This window comes from Glycine max, chromosome 1 (genome assembly GCF_000004515.6).
Source record: "Glycine max cultivar Williams 82 chromosome 1, Glycine_max_v4.0, whole genome shotgun sequence".
In the NCBI taxonomy this organism is placed as follows: Eukaryota; Viridiplantae; Streptophyta; class Magnoliopsida; order Fabales; family Fabaceae; genus Glycine; species Glycine max.
The window spans coordinates 6,037,056-6,047,208 of NC_016088.4; the positions used below are offsets into that span (position 1 = coordinate 6,037,056).

Genomic DNA, 10,153 nt, shown 5'->3' on the forward strand with positions numbered 1-10,153 from the left:
AATAATTATAACAATGTATTAAAAGGTTTCAAAGACAATGATACAACCCTAAAATATTCCTATCCAAAGGGGGATGAAACAACAATACTAGAATATGCTTTATTGTCCACAACCTTCTCCAACAAAGCATTACGAGCACACTCTACTGTCATTCGAAAACCTAAAAAAAATGGGGAAAAAAAAAGGAAGTATAGATGAGGAAGCATTGGAAGTTGGAAAGAAAACAATTCAAAATGGACATGATTTCATTGATTACTTCATGAAGTTCGCATGGAAGTACTCCGGTGCACCGATGACGCATAAGTCCAGACTCTTGCTTCATAGTTTCGCACGTGGATTCAACTAGGGTTTGGAGGTTGGTTTTAGAGATGAGGAAATGGAAGAAGATGTTCTTCAGAAAAAAAAAAAAAAAAAGAGTTATGAAGGATGGAGTGCACGACGACAATTACGTCACGGAGGTAGTTGACGTCGAGGGTTATAGCCACGTGGACCAAGGAAGGGGCACAGACGGTGGTGGTTTCGTCGGTTTTTTTCTGGTGCATTTTGAGTGTGAATCAGAGTAAGGATGCAGTGGGGGCGAAGCGAATTGGGGGAGAGGAATTCATGGGGTTCTCTCTTCCATCATTAGATATACGCACGAGGTGAGGGAGGCTAAGGGACAGGGTCATCTAGTAGGGAAAAGTCATAACGGTGACAATTTTGTAAATAGAGTGAATAGAAACTAAGATGGTTTTACAAAAAATTGTCGTTGTTTTGAGGTTTCAATGATGGCTTCATCAAAACTGTCTTTGAAATGTTGATAATATTTACGAAAATGCCACCGCCACCCAAACAACTGTAGAAGCAAGCTTCATGATGATGAACTAATCAATTTTGATGATGCCAAAAGCCCAAGAGATTGATTCAAGATTGATTCAAGGCTTCAAGATCAAGCATCAAGAATCCAATCCAAGATTCAAGATTCAAGAGAAGAAATCAAGAAGCAACAAGTCAAGACTTCATATAGGATAAGTATTAAAAGAATTTTTTCAAAAACCAAATAGCACAGTTTTGTTTAAAAAAAGAATTTTCTCAAAATTTTCTAAGTTACCAGAGTGATTACTCTCTGGTAATCGATTACCAGTTAGCAGTAATTAATTACTAGTTGGCAATAATTGATTATCAGTTACCAGATTGGTTTTCAAAATATTTTCAAATGATTTGTAACATTCCAAAATGATTTTCAAATAGTGTAATCGATTACACTATATTAGTAATCGATTACAAGTGAATCTGAACGTTGGAATTCAAATCCAATTGTGAAGAGTCATAACTTTTCATAAAATACATTGTGTAATCGATTACACCATTGTGGTAATCGATTACCAGTGAATAGTTTTGAAGAAAAAGTTAAGAGTTATAACTCTTAACATGATTTTCTCAAAAGTCATAACTCTTCCAATGGTTTTTTGACCATACATGAAGAGTCTATAAAAGCAAGACCTTGACATGCATTTTACAAGCATCAAAAAACACATATCTCTTTCAAATCTTTTTTATCATTGCCCATTGTCTTTCTTTGCAAAAACTCTTGTCAAAAAGCTTTCTAAACTTCGGTTTCAAAACTTTGTTTTTTTGCAAGTGGAAATTCTGCAAAAAAACAAAAGTGTGCTATCTTTTCTTTCTTCTCCCTCTTGCCAAAAGATTCAAAGGACTAACCACCTGAGAATTCTTTTGATTATTCCTTCTTCCTCTTGCCAAAAGATTCAAAGGACTAACCGTATGAGAATTCTTTTGATTCTTCCTCTTCCCTCTGAACAAAAGATTTCAAAGGACTAACCGCCTGAGATATCTTTTGTTTCCCCTTACAAAGATTCAAGGGACTAACCGCCTAAGAATTCTTTGTCTTAACACATTGGAGCATACATCCTTTGTGGTACAAGTAGAGCGTACATCTACTTGGGTTGTAATACTGAGAACAAGAGAAGGGACATCTCTTATGGATCAGTTCAAGTGGAGCGTACATCCACTTGGTTGTTCAAAGAGAATAAGGGAGGGTACATCCCTTGTGGATCTTTGCTTGTAAAGGATTTTACAAGGTTATTGGAAATCTCAAGAACCGGTGGTTGCTTGAGGATTGGGCGTAGACATGGGTTGTGGCCGAACCAGTATAAATCTTGTGTTTGCTTTCTTTTTCCCTACACTCTTTATTTTTCCGCTGTGCACTTTTTTATTTCCGCTTTACTTTTGTCTAAGTTATTGTTTTTTTTTTTACTTTCTCATAACTTAATAGTAAAGCCTAATTGAATCTAGTAACATTAAGAAGGATAAATTTTTAATTAGTCAAGACACGTTCATAATTAATTCAACCCCCCTTCTTAATTATTCCGAGGCTACTTGATCCAACAACAACGACGATTTTTTGACAACTGAATTTAAATGCGCGTCATAAAAAGTACTTTTTTTAGTAGTGAAGATTGAGTTTTCGTATTATAGTCCAATCATTTTCCCAATCCCTGTTCTTTGGTTTTACATCTTATCACTCATAATTTATTCCAATGTCTAGCTACCTTATATCCTCATGTTCATGTAACGCCCATCAAAATAACAGCTTTCTTTTATGTATTAAAGTTCATGTTTTCATTATAAAAAAATTAAATAAAAACTTTTATTTGTTTCTCTTTTCTTGTATTAGCCTTTTGTTGTAGATGGCATTGGGGGGGAAGGAGTGGGGCCTTTGATCTTGAAAAGCATTTTGCTTTCTATGGAGCTTACCACAACAACAAAGTTAACATAGCAATCCACGTGTTGTTTGTTTGGCCAATTTTTTCTCGGCCCTTCTCATTCTCTACTTTGTCCCCTTCCCTCCCATATTCAATCTTCAAAACTTGGAGTTTTCCCTGCGGGGGAACCATGTGATCTTGGTCTGGAAAGTTTGGGTTTTGATTGCTTTGGTCTACTCAGTTTTGTATGTCTCTTTGGATCTGAAAGTTGGCAGGTTTGCTTTGTGTTCTTTGTTGGGATGGTAATAGCTTTGTTGCAAGCCAACTTGGGTTGTCTCTAGCTTGGAAGGTAAACCATGTTGTTGTGTTTTGTTGATACGAACATGGTAGTATATCATCATATGTTCTACTTTTGTGAATTCATGGTGAGAGCCATGTTTATTTTTCATTTATGATTAACCAAGTTGTTGGGTTTTTATTGATATGAACATAGTAGTATATGATATATATGTTCTATTATTTTTTAGCCACATGTTTGTTTTTTTATCTATCATTATACATTTTTTTGTTTTCTCTAGATTGGAAGTAATTAAACCATGTTGATGGGTTTTGTTTTATATGAACATGGTATTATATCCAGGGGCGAAGCCAAGATTTTTATATAAGAGGGGCCAATATAAAAAAATCATGACTTAAAAAAATATTTAAAATTTTACATGCATGACATTTATAAGAAATTTATCATATAACTAATATTTTCTTATGAACAAAAAAAAAATTTCTAATTGTGTTGAGCATAAAGATGATATTAATCAACAAGTGCAGCCAACACATAAATGTCCAAAGATGGGTAACAAAAGGAGAATAAAGTAGAAAATTTTCATTTAAATTAAGTGAAAAGAAAATTTCATTATAGTCAAAACATATTATTTGAAATATTTCAAAAATAGATACTTGAGTCACATAGGAAAAATTCTTAGAAAATATTTGGTTAAATGAATTACACATGATGAATGCTTAGCTAGGTTAACTAAGTATAAATGCATCATTAACAAAAAATAACTTACATTTGGGATGCAATGGAAAAGCCAATAATTATATCTAGATGTTTAGACAATAAAAAATCATAGGGATGAAAAATGCAAGATGAAAAATGTTATAAGCATAATAAAAGAAATGCAAAGCACAAAGTAGAAAGAACTAGCAACAACAATGAAAAAACTTGTGATTTTGTGAAAGCCAAAAGAGTGTATAAGAAATTAAATAAAATTATCAAATAAAGGAAAGTAAAAAATGAAGAAATTTATTTTCACTATAGATAAAATATGTTAATAAAGAATTATTAAAGAGAATTAAGAACAGGGAGAGCAAAAAAATAATTTTATATATGATATTAGGAAGGTTTAAAAACCTTTGGGGGACCATGGCCCCTATAGGCCCCCCTTCCTCCACCTCTGAGTATATCATATGTTTTATTTTTATGAATTCCATTGTGTCTATCAGTCTATAGGAGCTATGTTTTATTTTTCATATATTATTACATGTATTGGATAAGGAAACTTGTTTTTTATGTACTTTTGTCTTTTTTGTATCTCTTACTTGACCACAAAGCAAGTAACTTCTGGCCATGGAAATGGAAATTAAAACAACCTTCAATGTTTGAGATAGGGATGGAAATGTGTATTAGCCTATGTGTGTGTTTTGACCTTTTTTTTGAAGTTATTATAAATCATAAAATAAAATAAAAAATAGAAACAGATGGTATGAGAAAGAGCAGGGAGATAATGAGATAAGAGATAGAGGGAGAGAAGAGAGCCCAGAGTGGGATCAGAGAGATAAAGGGAGAGGGTATGGAAAGAGCATGGAGAAAAGGAAATGGGGAGGAGAAAGAGAGTGGGAGAGAGAGAAGAGAAGCCTACCTCCTTTTAAAAATTCTTTTATCCAATGTTTTTGTTTAAAAAAACTTTTTTCACAAAAATTAAGCTATTGATTTTTTTAAAAGTGTGTTTAACTAAATTTTTATTTTTAAGAGCATTTTCAGTTATAATTCTTACCAAATTTTTAAATACAAGAACAGGATTTTATCAAAGTTCATTGTTGGAACTTGGAACAAACTAAGTTGAAAGTCATGGCGTAACAACAATTCTTATATAAGAATAATCAATTTTAATTTTAAAATATTTTTTAGTGTCAGTCAAGTTAATGTTTTTTTTTAATGTACTTGCCTACTTGGTCAAGTTAATGTTGTATATATAATAAGACTTATATTAAAAGTGAATTGAAAAAAAAAAACAAAAGAGGATGGAGCATTGAAGATGCTATAAAGAAGATAAACTAAAAGCAAGTTATGGCAACACTACCTAAGAATACATGCTTTTTTTGTTTTAACTAAAAATTTCAAAGTTATGCAGAGAAACTAGAACTTAATGAAAGAGGAATATAATGCAAAAGCCTAATTTAGATACAATAAGTAATATGCATTATTCGATTAGGTGGAGTTAGTCATGCGGTCGTATTATATTAAAAGGCAAATTTTAATGTATAAAATCTTTTTGGGTAAAGCTTTTGTTTTTAATGACTTCTCGTTATGTTTTACTTTGTCTTGTATAACCTTTATTAGTTATCCTCTAATTGATTAACTTTTCTCACATCGTTCTTCTATTCACATGAGAAAACAACCTTAGGTAAGATTCTAGTATCTTCTTAATAGATACTACTCTTAATTTTCCCAGATACATTGGTATATCATCTTGTCTTTTCTTGTGTATTGGTTATCCATTCATTCATCTCAACATTTTCATCTCCACTACACTTGAGCATCATTCGACGTGCAGTTGTTTGGTAGAATTTTCCTTTGAGAGTATAGCAGGCACTTTAAGGTCATAAATTATGTTTGAAGCATTCCCCTACTTCATCCAACTTGCTTGAATCACATGTATGACAGACATCCAAGGTCAATTTATAAGATGAATCCTTTTAGAATTGATTCTGAGTTCAAAACTGATCATAGATAAATTTTTCAATGTTTGGCTTCATATTGGAGAAGATTTCGAAATTGATTCTAGATTGAAGTAATTTTAAGTATTTTTTTTGCATTAAATCAAACAAATTATATTGAATTCTACTTCTAACTTGATTTTATAATAAAAACATTAAAACATATATCACATTACTTCAAAATGAATTTTAATCAAAATTAATTTTATTCAAAATCAGTTTTATCAATACTCATCCAAACACACATGTAATTAATGGCATGAATGATCTCAAATTTTCATTTTAAAACATTTCGATTTCACATCTAACTGAAGTTATAGTTAAGTTAACCAAAAAGGATTTCAAAGCATTTTAATTTCTCTCAACTAAAGACTCAAGTTTATAATTTACTTTATTTTAAGCCTATCAAGACTCAAAACAAAATACTTTAATCGGATTACATATGAGTTCTTTACTTAACAGGTACATGAGACACATTTAGTTCTTTGGATTTTCAATTTGAAACTATGTATAGTGGAGGATAAACTCTAGTTCCACAATCTATAAATGTTGCAATAACGATATATAGTATTTAGAACCTTGTATCTTTAGGTTGTTATTGTAAAATTGTATTGCTTAGATATTTTGGTAATCGTAAATATAGGAACTTATTTTTGTTTCTATGTATTATGCTTGTAATTATATGATGATATCATATAAAATGTAAACAAAATTTTCTATTTTACACAGTGTATTTCAGTTATATAATTTTGTAGTTTGTTTGTTCGTCAACCATATTTATGTTTTGTTCCTATTCTCACTTTCATTCTTCATTTCTTATTTGGGTTCTTATTTGTTCTTTTCCCCTACTTGCATTCTTGATGTTAGGAAATTTCTTACTATTGCAATTGAGGTTGCAATTCCATTGATTGCTCCCTTTTCTTCTGTTATAATAAATAGTATGTTACTAGCATTTCTTACTATTGCAATTTGATTCTTCCTTCCCCTCATTCTTGCAACAAAGAAAAAGAATTTGATCCTCGGCTTATATAGTAGAATCATGGCTTGGAGGCAACTACCTCCAACACTTAGCATAGCTGAATAATCCATGTTTGGTATAACAACGATTTTACATTAGTTGTCGTCTGACGAGAGTCTAATACAACCCTCCTCCTTAACCCGGGCTTGGGACCGGCTATGAAGAAATATAGGCGGAGTAAACACCTAGCATAGCCATGCTAGTTAATTTTGTTAGCTAGATACAATCATGCTAAACGCCATGTTGTTACATGCAAAATAGGAAAAATATTTGCTTCCTGCATAGATAAACATCAACATAACATTTCTCACTTTTTGCTCTTTGATTATGTTTAGGTTGTATTTGTTGTTCAGTTAGTATGTTGGGCAGGGCAGTTCATTGGTCATGGAGTATTTGAGGTTAGCTATTGTTATAATAACTAAATCTTTGACTTAAACACTTATTATATTAATGTGCCTAAGATTATACATTTATAGAAATGAGCTCCTACTCTTTTGGATAACCTCATTCAGGCTTTTGTAATGGGTCCTTTCTTTGTATTGATAGGGGTATTGCACCTATAAATTTCATATTTTAAATTCCTATTACTATTTTCCCTTTTGCATGGTTTTCTACCTTTCCTTAATATTAATTAGTTTATTGCTTGAATATGTATTATTCATTTATGTTTGGCTATAACTATAAAGGCTACTTGTTTAATGCAAGTTCTCCAGACTTTATTTGGTTATGAGCCATATCCAAGATTTAATTCAACAGTGAAAGCAAAAATTGAAGCTAACATCAATGAGTGGCAAGAAAGTAAGCAAAAACTAATATCTTAATTAGCTTCTGCTTAGGTTCATGTATCTTTGAAAAGTTAAATGATCTCCCACAGAGAAAGAGTAAAAGATACAAATGATCATATATGTATGTATTGTGCTGGTATATGTGGTTTTCAGAATAATCCTTACCGGCAATATATAAGGATTCTTGGATTATACTAGTGTATGAGTATATGCCTTGTATACTTGTTGAGAAGATTGTTGGGAATAAATATGTATGTCCAAGATCCAATCGATCATGTTATCAATTTTAGTAAAGAATTGTTCTTTATTTTATTATCATATTTATTATTTTATTAAATTGTTAATTTGACAAGTTCTTAATTAAAATTAGAGATTTGTTATTATGATAAAGATTATGATAATGAGAAGCAAGTCCTTTATAATTTTGGTCTAAATTGTTCTCAATCGTATGATTAATGTGAATAGGACATCAATAATCTAGATAGATCAATATATATATGTAATGATCTTTATTAGATAAAGATTAATAGATCTCATTTATTAAATTGCATATCTAGATAATGTATATATGGATGTCATTATTAAACTGACTTAATTCAGAATTTCTAATAGTTAAATTACCTTGATATGTCAATAGGAAGTTTTCAAAAAGAAATATAATAGTTTTCCTTTGACATGAGATTATCATAGTAATTAACAAGTTATTTGTTATATTTTAATTTCGAACACTTAATGCCTTAGGGCATTAGTTGAATGAATATTAGATATGATTAAATACTTTTAGAATTAATGATTGATCAAGAAGGAATTCATCAACTCTAGGTAATCAGTTTGAGCTCTATGATATAATTAAGACCTTGGCTAGGACAACTGAATGAAAGAAGAAAAGAGTTTTTTAAGTCATTCATTGATTAAAAGTGTTAACTTATTAAGTTTGACAATAATACTATAGTCTAGAGTTAACCTTAAGGTGTAAATGATGGAAGAAAATATTACATTATTCTTCTATTACTTCTTGAAGGTAAAAGATGTTACTACATGTTATCCAGATGCAAAGGACACGACTACCTTGATTAGTAAATTAATATGATTAATTTACTGTCAGTTTAGTATTAAACATGCGGGGTCACACACAAACAGACATTCCAATTTTTGCAAAAGAAAATAATTTATTTGATAATTAAATTAGAGAAATTAATTTAATCAAATAAATATTTTAGTGGAATATTATTATATTCTTTGCTAGCACCAAGAATATAATTAATATAAAAAAGTATTATTTTATAAATGTGGAAGTTGTCCATAAATAAGAATAATAGTCTATTGTTACATATCACGATCAGACCATATGATTAATCATTAGTCATGTGATTAATTGTGAATTATCTTTGTCTTATCACAAGGAAACTTCTTAAAATAAAAGATATGAGATAGTTTTTTACAAAGGTAAAGAAATGTGAAATTATTTTAAATAAAAAATTTTCATTTTTTCTTTGAAAAAGATCCAAATCCATATCTCTTTAACATTATAAATAAAAGCATCTACCTAGGAAAATTGTACAAAAAAACAAACTAGAAAAGAGTTTGTTATCTAGAGTTCCTGTTATGACTGAAATAAACCAGCAACAATACATACAGCAGAATACTAGTGACACAAGGCTACAAGCAGACAAGGAGCTAGATTCGAATCAAAAGCCTAAAAGGAAAATTACCAAGCCTCAAAACATCTCAAGGATTTTGTATGAAAAAGGGTGCTAAGTTGGCAACTTCTTAGTGGCTATAGAATTAGTGGTTGTCTGTCATTTATATCTTTATGTTATAATTTGCTCCTTGTTATTCCTTTTATGTCATTCCTCTAAGGCCAGTGGTGTCATTCTTGTTAGAAGTAGAAATAAAACTCACTTTTCCCTCACCTTTCTTCTTTGGAGGATCCTAGGCCTCGAATGCTAGGAAATTACTGAGCGATTTTTCAGCTCATAATAGTTTCACTCATCAAAGAGCTGATAACAAAGATTGGACTCGGGGTGTGGATACACTTAAAGTATTCACATTATTGAAGAAAAATTGTGTTGTTTCAAGAGCTCATCAACAAGTACGCATTCAATATGTTGTCCGATTCAATAAAATTTAAATGCAACATAGATCCTAATTTTCTATTGTGCATGTTTTGAACACCCATTTTTCCTTCAAAGATAGCATAGCATGGTTATGCTAAATTGCTAATATGCTTTGTGATAAAAGCATATGCCCTGTGTTTTGTTCATATGATTTGAATTATGTGTTATGACATGACAATATATGAGTAGATGATTGTGTAAAAATGTTTACACTCACATTTGATTGCTCAAAATTAAACTGATGTCGTAGACTAGTAAGGACTTTCAGTAATTGGTATAGGAAATACTTCCTCTGTTTCATTTTATATGGTATTAAGGTTTTGGCACAGATATTAAAAATAAAATCAATATCTTGAATTTCATACCAAAAAAACATTATGTAAATTCTTAATATACAACTTATCTCTCTAATTAATTACCTAATGACAGTTAGGCTTAAATATGTTATTGATTCTTAATAAATATCTAATTTTTGTGTTTCTCCTAATAAATTTTTGTTTTACATTAAGTTTTTAATAAAACAATAATTTTGCT

At 30.5% G+C, this 10,153-nt stretch overlaps 1 pseudogene; it reads left to right on the plus strand.

Annotated features, from left to right (window-relative positions):
* The first annotated feature begins 419 nt into the window (after positions 1 to 419).
* On the plus strand, positions 420 to 7,538 carry LOC100782707 (2-hydroxy-palmitic acid dioxygenase mpo1-like; annotated as a pseudogene).
* The last annotated feature ends 2,615 nt before the right edge of the window (positions 7,539 to 10,153 follow it).